Genomic DNA, 12,791 nt, shown 5'->3' on the forward strand with positions numbered 1-12,791 from the left:
ATTTTTTTGACCAATCAGCGTTTCCAGCCTGCCTACCCGCAAACGCTCGGAGGGCGTATTCAGAGGAAGGTGATCCTCGTTGCGATTGGCCAACCGAGAACAGACGTCACTGCTCTACTCTACGTCACTCTGTGGGGACTTTTGGGGAACACTGCGCTTCAACCGACAGGGAAAATCTCAACTCTTCTTGAAAATCCTTGCTCAATATCCCAAGGTATCCCAAGGTGCATTTCTTGCTCGCTTGTTTTTTTTTTATTTTTTTGCCTTGAGCATGGAGACGGACACGTGCGATGGCGTTGCTTCAGCGGTTTGCGACAAGGCGTTCTTCAATACTAGTAATTTAAAAACACCCATCAAGGATATTCATGGGGAAGGACGCGGTTGTTGCTGCGACGCGTCTTTTCTTTTTCTCTTTCCTCTGATCTCTCCTCTATCTGCACGCGGCAGCGGTGGTGGCTCGGCTCCAGCCAGTAGGCAGGCCCATGCATCCTTCTCCCAGTCACAACAGCATGTAGTAAGGCACGGCCGTTCTTGTGCGACTTACGTCCGAAGCATTTTGTCGCCCTTCGTGATCTGCGACGGCACCACGACTTCGAGGAAGAGGTGGAGAATCTAGTCTTCGACTCTAATAAAGGTAAGAAACGAAGTCTGCATGCACGCACGCTGTGATTAAAGCAATAAAGGGCCAAAGCGGGATGCAGTCGCGCGCTTAGATTACCGATTGAAAAGTTGCAGTTTATTGACTTTTCGAGTGCGCGCATTTTAAGTTTGTAAACACAAAGCGCGTTCTTTTTTTTTTATTTACGGGCTTACACTCACCTGGGGAAACTTGCACGTGGTTTTGTGCACAAAAACTTAGCGATGACATGCACGTTTTTTAAAGGAACCATGAAGATTTCAATGGGCTTGGTCTAGTGCGACAGATCTGCAGAGGTAGCCTTTGCGGGCATTCGAGTGAAATGTGAAACGTAACGTACTATAACCTTTGAAAGCCATGACTTGTCATAGTCATTTTGCACTTATTTGTAATGTAAGGTGTATAGTTTGTACAAAGTTTAGGTAGTCAGAGTTTTGACTCCTAATCATTCTGAAGTGTAGCATGACTCAGCACTTTACTAGTAACATAAGGTGTGCAGAGTTTGTACAAAGTTGCGTAGTCATGCCTTGCACTCATGACTCGTCATTCTGCAACATAGCATGACTGTGCACTTTAATGCTTTGGCATTCTCGCTGGTAAGCAGTCTTATGTGTGTCTGCAGAATTTTTTTTTGGTGTCCTAGCTCCTCCATAAGCAAAGTGACAAGCAGTGCACTCTCTTTCATATTTAAAGTGGCCACTGCAGGAAAAAAACTGGTCCTTGCAGCAGACTCGCTGCTACAGGCCTTGCTTATGCTTTGTTGCAGGCATCTGCAATGTCTCGACAGGACACACAACATTGTCGCGGCATGCACTGGCTTAGCAGCGCTGAAGCCATGGCAATCGCAACATGCAGAAGTGTGTAGGAAGAATGCCCAGCATTGTTCTGCCTTTAGAAGTCAACAGCGCTGACCTGAATTTGTGGTCAAAGGACAGGGCCATGTAAAAGGTTGCTGTGCAGGAATGAGTTTTTGCAGGGTGTAGTAAAATTGAAATACTTCCATGTAACAGTCCGTGTAATAACTTAACCTGAACTTAATAATTTTCTCCAAAAATTGTTCCCCATGCGCTATAGCAGGAAAAAACAGTAAGCGAATGACTGATAAATTTTTAACAATAAAAAAGCTGGGAAATGCAGTTTTGCACTGCAGGCAAAAGGCTAAAAATTTGAAGCTAAATCTGTGATTGCCATGCGCACTTGGCAGAGGCAGAGCGCCAGTAGTAGTGCGAGAGTACTGCATATGTGCCCACTCCATAGCACATGCATTTTTCATTAGTGTATGTAAAAAGTACAAACTTTAATTTGGCCTTGCTTTTCAAAAAATGAAAGTAGTGTGATACACAAAAAATTGACAGAGAAGTTTTGCCGAAATTTTATAAACGTGCAAAAGCAGAATTTCATGAACATTGCCTTGTCTTGTTACTTTACTGTTGGCTTTCTAAGGATGCCTTATGCCGTTATTCATGTGCTATCATTGTGTACACGTTTTTATCAAAATGGAGCCCACCTTTGTTCACGCCTCAATTTTTAAAAATTTCTTTTTAGTCATGAGTGGTCATGGACTTAACATCATATGTTGGCATCGTGTCATAACTATGTTGCAATGCTGCTGTGAGGCTGTGGTTGCTGTGTCGCCGTTGCTATGCTCTTGGCACAAACCCACATACACATTGCAGGATTTTGCTCGGGGTTTACCGTTCGGAATTGTGCTTTCACACTAATAATTAACTAATACTATGTGGAGTGCTTAGTTATGTTTACAATCTTTCTGTTTCAGGATTTTGCGCCTGGAAAGACGGAGAAGAAAGCAAAACTTGCTGCCATTTTATAGCTTCTACAGGAAAGAAGGAATGTGCACCAAGGGTTTTTAAACGCTACCTGCACTGCCACCATTCCGGCTCGTACGAAGAGCTTCCTATAGAACAGCGCCAAAGGCAGGAAAAGGGGCAAGGAAGCTGCAAAATCAGCAAACACTGCTTTGCTACTCTAGAGGTCATGGAGAAAGAGGGCAAGGTATATGTAGTGTTTCAAAAGAAACACTACGGACACTTCAATGAGGCCTGCCACCAAAGGCTGTCCCAGGATGATGCCAGAGGGCTTGCAGGTTAGCCACTCCTCTTGTACAAAGCATTTGTGCATGCTGTGTTGACTGTACCGGAATGTGAAAACGTTTAGAAGCTACACTCCACCAACCTTTCATAAATGGGAGACGAAAGTGCAATAGAAATGTATTTTAGGGGGAAGATATTGCTCATTAACTCGAGTGATCATTTCAATGATTTTTATTCTTCTGCGATGCATCTATGGCACAAAAGAGGTGGGACAACACGAAAATGCCTATTGTAAAGTGGGAGAAGGCATGTCCCACAAAACGAGGGAGCGGAAGAAGTTATAGTAGGGCACAGCTTAAGAACCCAGCGGCCAATGCCCCTCAAAGGAAGCCTGCCATCCAATGGCGTCGACCGATTCTCATGATGTCATGGTTAATCCTAGGGGGTAGCACTGCAGGAGGGTGGCAGATGAAAGGGGATTAGTTATGGCTTTAATTGGGTTAACTGATGAAAATCAGCTGACGCCATTGACTGGGGGGGTCTTCTTTAAGGGCCATCTGCCACTTCGTTCTCGAGTTGTATCTGACTGTAGTGCAATTCACTTGAGCCTACTTGGTCGCATTGAAGGGTGAAAAACAATTGATCCACGGCACATTGCATGCACAGCACAGTCTGTACGAACTTCATGCCGTTTAGTTTAGAGATGCTTTGTGGAAGGGGTCCAGTCTTTCGAACTGAACATAATTAGGAATGTCGTCTAGCACTGAACTACTCCAATGTCTGTTCTTTTGTTTTTCTGCTGGTTTCATTGACTACCCTAGGTCTGTCGCTCAATCGGCTGACGTTGAACTTCATCCGTAAGAAGTCGGCTTGAGCTCTATGAAACGTGTCTTGAATGACTGACAGTTGCACTCGATGCTAGCCTCTTTTTTTGGCTGCCTGTCAAAAGCGTAGGCATTTTGTTGCTGATCAAAGCAACGCCACCAGTCTAATGGTTGTATAAGGGCCATGTTTTTTCTCATAAGACAGATCGTCTGCAGTGAACTTTCATTAATTAGAATTATTTGGCTGTTTTGGCACTTCATCAGTAACGCTCGCAGGAACGGCTGTGGTTTGAGTGTCCAGCTACTAAGCTGGAGTACCCGGGTTAGAACCCGGCTGCGGCAGCTGAGTTTCGATGGAGGCAAGAGGTGCCCACGTGCTGCGCAGTGTCAGTGCCCAAAGATCCCCAGGCGGTCGAAATTATTACGGAGCCCTCCACTACAGCACCTCTTTCTCTCTTGCTTCTTTCACTCCTTCTTTCCTTCATGGCATGGTTGAGGCAGTTACTGCACCATTTCCTTTCCTCAAAAACCACTAACATAAAACACAAGCCTGCACAAGAGTTGAAATCGCAAAAAAAAAAAAAAAATGAACAAGCAGCATTTATATTTCAGTTTATGTATGACTGGCATGCCCTCCAATTGTCTCTGACTTAGCAGCAGTCATTCAGGTGTTGAAACTGAAACAGCATGAGAAAAATATTCACTTAGAAATTATTCACCTGGCGTAAGTGAATTCTACATTGTGACTCGTGCACACTATTGTCTTGTGCACAAGTCCAAAGAAACAAAGTTCGCGTTCAAAAATTTGGTGTCTCTACTCCTTTAAAGGTTGCTGTCAGGCGAATCGGTGCATTTTTTGAATATGCAGAATGAAATGGGACAGGATGAGAAGCACATGTCCTTATTCTTTTCTTGTCCACATTTTCAGTGCTGTTATATTCCGCATTTATAACATGCTGTATATAACTTCCCTGTTTTGCATTGCAGTATGCAAGTTTAAACACTCAAGCTCATAAAAATAAAGTCCATCTGGCTTTGAAACAACCATTTTGTTGTGTGCTTTGCAGTGCCACAAAAGTGAAATGAAAGTAAGATGAACTGTGTGTCACCTGTGAAAAGGAACAAAGTGGAAGACGAAGGAATCCGACCAGAAGTATTTGTCACTTTATTACATGGCTGTAGGCAGATGAACCAGAGATGTTAACAGTTTTTTTCTGTACCATTTTCAGGCCGGTTAGCAGAAGGAGTGCCAGAAAAAACCATTGTGCACAACATCCGAGCAGGTACAAGTGGATCAAGCCCACGGATGCAACTTGTGACCACTAAGGACCTCCGTAACATTGCAGATAAGTTTAGGATTGGAAAAACAGAGCAGAGAGATCCAGACGATTTTAAGAGTGTTGAATTATGGGTCGAAGAAATGAGGGCAAAAAATGAGTCGCCACTGTTGTATTACAGGAAGAAGGGTGACCCCAACAGTCATGATGGTGACTTTGAGCTAGCATTAATGACGTTCCCACAACGAGAGCTCCTTTATGAATTGGGGGCAGCGAAACTGTGCACTGACTCCACCCATGTCATAAATAAGTACTAACTCCAACTGACAACCCTGCTCACAATTTCTCAAGATGCCTTTGGTATCCCGTGTGCCTACTTGATTTCAAAAAGGGTGAACACGGGCACTGTGGTGAGGTTTTTCGAGGCCATCAAAGAAAAAAACACAATACCATGTCAGGCATTTATGTCTGATGATGCCCCTGTTTATGGCAGTGCATGGGAGCAGGTGATGGGTCCCTTGAAGAGTCGACTGCTTTGCAGCTGGCAGGTGCTACACAACTGGAGCACGCACCTGAATACAGTCACAAACAAGGACTGCAGGAGTACAACAAGGGACATGCTGCACACTCTGATGAAGTGGACAGATGAGACTGAGTCTCAACAGTTGCTCCCTGCACTTCTTGGTATTCACTCCAAAGAGCATCAGCTTAATTGCCTTTGGCTTTGTCAGAAATTTTGAGAAAACATATGCAAAGAGGGCATGTCAGTGGGCTTACTGCTATCGGCAGTACATTGGATTAACAACAAATAATCACTTGGAGTCAAGGCACTGAAGTACTCTCACTTTGGTGGCAAGGTAAATGGGTGATTGGATACATTAATCAAAGTACTCTTCAATTTCACATCCGAAAAACTTTACAACAGGTGTCAAAGGAGGAGCAGACCACCGCAAATCTGCCCTATTTAGGAAGCATTGAGCTTTCTAAGTCCAGTACTGAGAGAGTGGGAGATGGCCAGTGGCATGTAAAGTCACAAAGTTTGGTGAACTTCAAGCACACAGTGGAAAGAACTAGCAAATCGTGCAGTGGCTGTGAGCTTCATTGTGAGCAGTGCGAGGCTTGCGACAACATGTACACAAGTACGTGTTGACCATGCAACGCATGTGCACATGTGCAAGCACATGCATGCTGTTGCTATAATGGAGCTACACTTGTGTCAGATGCAGAGCAGCCAGAAAGTAGCATTTGACTGTGCTGGCATTTGTAGGCCCTGCCAGCTGAAGATGGCAGATTTCAGGTGAGGGATTAGGATTATGTTATGAGCTAGTTGGCAGGCTATTCTGACAAAGTGCTTTAGCATAGCAAGCTCAAGACACAGCAGGGAAAAGGAGTGTCATTTGCTAATTTTCTTGAAGCCCACATGGTCATGAGAAAGGTGCGCCATCATATCCCATATCAAGCAGCACCATTGATGGTACACTACAGGCCTCTGGTATTTCTCTTCTAGTCATTCCTTTTTCCCAAAACTTTCCTCCTAGGAATGGAGAACTCATCCCGCCACGGCGCCTCAGTGGCTCTGGCGTTCTTAGACTGCTTACACGAAGGCTGTAGGTTTGATCCGGCCATAGCGGCCACATTTCAGTGGAGGCAAAATACAAAGATGGCCATGTGCTGTGCAAAGTCAGCGTGCATTAAAGGGCCCCAGGTGGTGTAAATTAATCCAGAGACCTCCATTATGGTGTCCCTCATAGCCCATGTGCCGCTCCCGAATGTTAAACCCGACAATTAAGAAATTGAGATATTTCAGGCCCCTCATTCCCTACTCAGAATCTGCTTGTGTGAGTACGCCCTCTCTGGCACTGCTCAACAGAGAACTTCTGACAATTGGCAAACATTTTTCATCTTTGGGAAATTAGTGCACTCATTTTCTTGTTCATACCTGCCTTGCATTCACTATAATTTTATTTCTTCGTCATCCCTGCTTGATTTCATTTTGTCTGCATGTGATGCACTCATAGAGGCATGCGCTCTTCAATAAAATTAGTATGAAGTGTCGCTCCATGCTGCATTCCTCTTTGTTGCGTCATGCTGTCACAGTGCACCGCCCTTTTAGGACATCTTGAGAAAAACAGCGCTTGCAGACAAAGGACCAGAACAAGAAGGACACACAAAAAAAAAACAGCGCAGTTGTGTGTCCTTCTCGTTTCCTTTGTCTGCAAGTGCTGTTTTTCTCAAGATGTACCCCAACCAACTCGCCCAGCAACACACCTTGCCTTTTAGGACAGTTGACAATATGTGGTTCTATAGTTCTGCAATGCATATGAGAAAAAGTATTCTTGACAAAAGGCTAAGCCGTAGCTGTCATCTTGCACACTGAAAGCTGCAGCGCAAAACTACTATTCATCTTATTTTGCAAAGAGAATACTGCTGCAACAGAAAAACAGTATTACTCATTTTTCAGAACATTGCTGGTGCAATTTGTGACACGAACTTATATTGCCATGGTAGAAACAGCCGTGAATAGCCTTCCCTCATATGATAAAGCACTTCATAAATGAACTTGCTTGGCTCTTACACAGTGTCTCTCCACCAGCCTTCCAAGCAATGAGCCTTCTGTTGTGTGATGGGAACACTGTGCCAACTTTGTTGCCTAGAAATTCTAAAATGCCCCTATTTGTTGAGAAGGCAGCTTAGATGAAACATATAGTGCCCAGTTAATGTCATTTCCTTTTTACTCATTAATGAAAAATGCTTCAAAGCCCAACTGCAACGAAATTATAATTTGGCTAGAATGCCTGTTAATGTGCTGGGTGTGTCATAAAACTAATCGTAACAAAGTTTCATGCTTCTGAGAAAACTGACACTGTTGCTACAAGTGTTTAAAAAGCTGTGTAGTAGACAACGTGGCATGTCCATATAGGCAGATACGGATACCCGAGTGCCATACGGCCTCATGTCTGGCCCATTGGGAATGAACAGATTAAGGACAGTGTAGAGTGAAAGGCTAGGGGCTAAAATGTGGCTTGGCAGTCATGGGTATGGTGCTGCGCCAAAGTTGTTAGGAATTTGTTTCAATCCTGCAGATGCTGATTTCTGTTTCCATTCCAGGTTTTTGTACACCATATTTACTTAAATAATGGATGCATTTGCATAATAAATGCTTTCCCTACATCAATCATCAAAATCTGGGGAAAGTTCAACTGACCACACCATGTTTTACACCATGTAATAAATGCACCAAACTTACCATTCTAATTTTTTCCCACAAGAAACTGCATCCATGATGCAAGTAACTGCAGTATTACAGGTTACAGAATGAAGCACTGCCAGCCGTATTATGTGGCCGCAAGACTGCCTGGTGCCATGTGAAGAGGAATGCTCCCAAGGCTCATCACATCACATTTACTCCAGTATCCACATATGGCACCCGTTTCATCCTGCACGTCACATTCACCTCGGGCTGGCGATAGCCTGCCAGCTAGATTAAGAATGTCACAATAAAATGTGTACCTAACTGAAAACTGCGGTTGTATATATTGGAGATTTTTACTGACTTGTGGCAGTCTACCTGGACAGGTTATGGTAATGCAAGGCAGCCCATTATGCACAGCATATAAGTGCATAGGCGCCACAACTTCGCATCTTTTCCAAGGGTTCATGTTTTGCACTATTGGGTGTGACCCGACCCATCTTTCCACAATCCTCGCGTAGTTAATAATAAAGTGCTCCTAATCCTTTTTTGACAGTCAAAATGTATTTTCCTAGGCATATTGGCAATCTTCAATTTGTATTTCTCCACAGATTTGGTACTTCTGAGAAGTTGGACGGTCATTTTATAAATGATATATTTTTAATAAGCTAGCAGATACTATTCTTGATTTAAACATTTGCAGGCATATATACGCTGCCATTGTTTGCCTTGATAAATACTGTGTCCATTGTGTAATCATAGTACAAACACGTTAATTGATTCTAAAGGATGTTAATGCTGCTTAATTACGCTGTACAAGCCCAGCTGTGGCTTTGGAAAGCTGCCCTTCCTTGGACTCTGACATTAAATATAACTTGTACTTGGGAAAGACTAATCTTACTGTGAGTGTAACGACAAAATTAAACAAATTCCATTAGACGCTGGTATGACCCCGCCTGCGGCAGTTGTATTCTGATGGTGACACACAAGAGGCCCAGATGCTGTGCGATGTCGGAGCACGTTAAGGGCCACTGTTGGTCGAAATTACTGGATCCCTCCACTGTGGCGCCCCTCATAGCCCGAGTCGCTTTGGGACGTTAAACCCCATAAGCCAAAGTTAGCATTATGTTCCTGCCGGACCGAGCAGCCGCTGACAGGGTCAGACTGTACGAATGGGTACCATCAATCACTGCGTGACACCCCCACTCCACTCACCCGATGAAATCCCATCCATCAGTGACACATCCACTCCACCCTTCGACTCAGATTTGCAACCGCTTGCCAACCGCCTCCTCCCGCCCTCTCTTCTTCCCTCTTCCCTGCAATTTCGTGAAGGTGGATTTCACTCCCTCCACTCTGTCACCTGAGGCTTCAGACCGACGGATTATTCCAACATGGGGGGTTCTGATGCTGATGCACTAAAATGATATTTTTGAAAGACAGCTACAGTTTGTTACATGTTAAGGAAAAGAGTACTCGCTGTACCATGCAAAATGCGAGATCATTCCCTGGTGTGCACACACTGCATCACAAGGAAGTATATTTGGCACCTAAATTGAAATGTGCAGTATAGCGAGCAGTTAGCACCAGGTGCTGTACACAGACACGAGCACAAAATGAACACGCTTATTACCAGGCCCTCTCTGTGCACCCTCCCTATACATAGTGCGAAGACTGCTTTTGAAGCTAAGGTTGGTCACATTGCAAAGAAATAAAGACAGCATGAACATGAGAACCGGACACACAACACTGACAGAAATCTCGACAGTCGGTGCTGTGTGTCTGGTTCCCGTGTCGTCCCTTTCTGTTCGGCGACCAACCTTAACTAGAACAAACAACTTGCCCGAACCCTTGCTTTTGAAGCATTGCATGCAGTAAGTAGCACGCAGTACAATGCACAGACTGAGCCATGTGTGTTATTGTATCAGCAGTAAACCACGTGCAAAAAAAAAAATCAACAGCCAATAACTACAGTCGGTAAAGCGAAATTTGAGCACAGCTCTTCACATATTTTAGTTTTGCAGTATGCTGAAGTAAAGAATTCCAGAGGGCCACCTGCCCCGGCGAGAGGCAGTGATAGGTGACATTTCGCCCTGAGCACTTGGCTATCACATACTTTGTACACAAGTTCTGTCCCGCCTCATACGAACACCATCATATCTTTTTCAATGAAGGCAAATACACTGGCTTACACAAACATCGAAATTACTTGCTATTACTTCTTAATAAAGTGTTCAGTGTCGCACTGTCACGATGCTATATATCAATTTATGCATGCCAGGACATCATCTCTGGCTGACAAAGATCTGACAAATCTTGCTTTTTGACAGTATGTGGGCACAGAGTCATTGATTGCACAGACCAAATATGACTATACCAGCAGAACGAGAACTCGGAGGATTACCTTAGAACTCGTGTGCCTTTGAAAACATGCAGTGAACATGGAAACAATTTTATTTTTAAGGTGCGCCGCCCAGCGTATGCACATGCGTTCAGTGCACTCTTTCTGCGCCATGAAGGACGACTCGGTCTCAAGAGCAGAAGTACACACTGCCAATGCATTCCAGAACATTTAATTCAGATAGGTACTACATGAGACGTAAGCAACGTATCTATAGCGTTAGCACCGTGCAGCTTTATTGCTTCGCTCTGTCCCGAGCATTTTTCAGTCCACTGAGGTGGTTGCGAGCCACAAGTGGGTTAGTCTTGCGATTATTCTGCCGGCAATTGCTTCTCTCTGTAATCTAGCAGACCTACGCCACCTTGCACCCACAACAGTCGTCAACTGGTACTGTCGCAATTCGGTGTCCAGATCAGTGTCTTGAAGGATCGAAGGCTGGCTGGAAACGACATGCTGCAATGTTCTCCAACCCTTGCATCACGAGAAAGTCAATGCGACGACATATCACAGCCCACGCACTGCATCGTGATGATTATAACAAGAGTTATATGCACAGATATTTTCCAGAATGAGCTGGAAACACCCAGATCAGGGACGCCAGTACTGGACGGCGCGGGCTTGCGTCCTGCTCACTCACCTTTAGGGACGCATGGGAGGTAAACACGCATTCCATAGGCGTTCTACTGGTTACAAACAAAAAAGTGGCAAATTTAAAGAACTACACACGCCACAAAGACGAGACACCGACGAATACTTCACTCGCAACAGCCGCCGACCGCGACTCGAACGTACGTAAACAACCGCCATGTTGTTTTTTTCTTCTTTGCTAACTGACTGTAGGGGGCGCTGTAAGAGCGCTAGCATCATCATCATCGCGAGCTCCCTCAAAGAAAATTAAATACAAATAGCCGATACCAGCAATAAACTAGAAAAAAAAAGCATTGAACGTTAAAAATTGCAACATAAATAAGAAAGTCATTTATGCAGTTGACGAAAATCAACACACTCATTCAAAGGAAACGCCAATAAAATTGATTCATAAAAATAAAACAAAAATATAAATATGCATGTTTTCTTTTCCTTGGTTTTGACTAAAGCTAGGACGTGCGACTATTTTTTGGCAGTTTTCTAAATCGGGTCGCCCAGTGCGACCATAAGAAAATTAAGGCAAGAAAACTGAAAACGTAACAGGGGCACTTAAGGGTCAACATTGCGTCGTCAACAATATGCACGCTTTCTCTCTTGCTGCTCATCCCAAGCTTGAATGCATGTCAATTAGCTGTTTCAAAGCAGAACGGTCTTCTATCATTGTAGCGGATTGAACCGAACCAAATGTACTGTCATGAACAAAGCGGTCACATAACTTTCACTTATGCAGCTCAAACTCACATTATTTATTATTTGAGTTTAGTTTTAATGACATGAAAGAACCACAAGTACCATTATAAAAGGTATTTTTCATCAGAGCACTTCGGATGGACTAGAAGCCTTACTCCCAACAGTGTACAATAAAGCCATTCACACAAATCATGTTGGCAGCAATGTTGGAACTGTGCGCGTCCACCTTACTTGAAACTGCAAGGGATGCAAGACAGACAAAATTTTACCATTCAAAATCATAATGTGCCGAGATATTGCTGCAATCTTGAACGTAACCACGCTTGCCATTACAATCAAAATGACTCAACAGCACATGCAAACATGAGAATTTTTTCTTCACAGACATTTTGACACTACATTTAGTTCACTATTTATGCAACTTCCGTTTATTTGCACGATGGACACGAATATTCACATGCACGCCAGTCTTAGCATGAGTGCCATGCATACGTAATTGTCGATATGCACCCCGTCACACATTGTGCATTTACACATAAAAATACCCATGAAAACTCAACAAGTGCTCAGCAATTACTGCAGCTTAAATGGTCAAGCACACAGAACACGTCAAAGTTATGGTATGGTATAGAATATGGGGTTTAACGTCCGAAGGCAACATGGGTTATGAGGAACGTCATAGTGCAGCGCTACGGATTAATTTTGACCACATGGGGCTCTTTATCGAGCACTGATGTCACTCAGTACACAGGCGCCTAGCATTTCGCCTCCACTGATAGGCAGCTGCCGCAACTGGGATCGAACCCGTCCTTGGGAACAGCAGCGGGCACCGTAACCACTCAGCCATTGCAGCGGGGCAACGGCTGACCACATTATAAGCAACCAAAAGTCCAGGTCTCTGCTTTATGTCTTACATGTTGCCTAGGTATCGTCTACTTTTACTATATCTGCAATCTAAAAATTAACGATAGACAACTTCCCCACTCCATCTAAATTACTATAATTGTCCCATGCCCTTCTTGGTTTGCTACACACTTAAGCTTATAATTTTTGGCTAGTTTTATCAAGGTGTC

At 44.0% G+C, this 12,791-nt stretch overlaps 1 protein-coding gene and 1 long non-coding RNA gene across 3 annotated transcripts in view; one reads left to right on the forward strand and one right to left on the reverse strand.

The window, feature by feature from the left end:
* LOC149352863 (putative RNA-binding protein 18) overlaps window positions 1-12,791 on the reverse strand; it is a 37,213-nt gene that overhangs the window by 20,646 nt on the left and 3,776 nt on the right. The gene's annotated exons all lie outside the window — the stretch shown is intronic.
* LOC149352864 (uncharacterized) lies at window positions 74-8,035 on the forward strand. 2 transcript variants are annotated; one of them, XR_016290866.1, is made up of 4 exons: window positions 74-634; window positions 2,415-2,741; window positions 4,580-4,665; window positions 4,742-8,035. It is a non-coding gene; the product is annotated as an uncharacterized LOC149352864 (long non-coding RNA). The 2 variants fall into 2 exon arrangements; XR_016290865.1 differs by having other exon boundaries at window positions 79-634; window positions 4,580-8,035.

The sequence above is a fragment of the Amblyomma mixtum genome, chromosome 3 (assembly GCF_055824585.1).
Source record: "Amblyomma mixtum isolate Tamu chromosome 3, ASM5582458v1, whole genome shotgun sequence".
NCBI classification, from domain to species: domain Eukaryota; kingdom Metazoa; phylum Arthropoda; class Arachnida; order Ixodida; family Ixodidae; genus Amblyomma; species Amblyomma mixtum.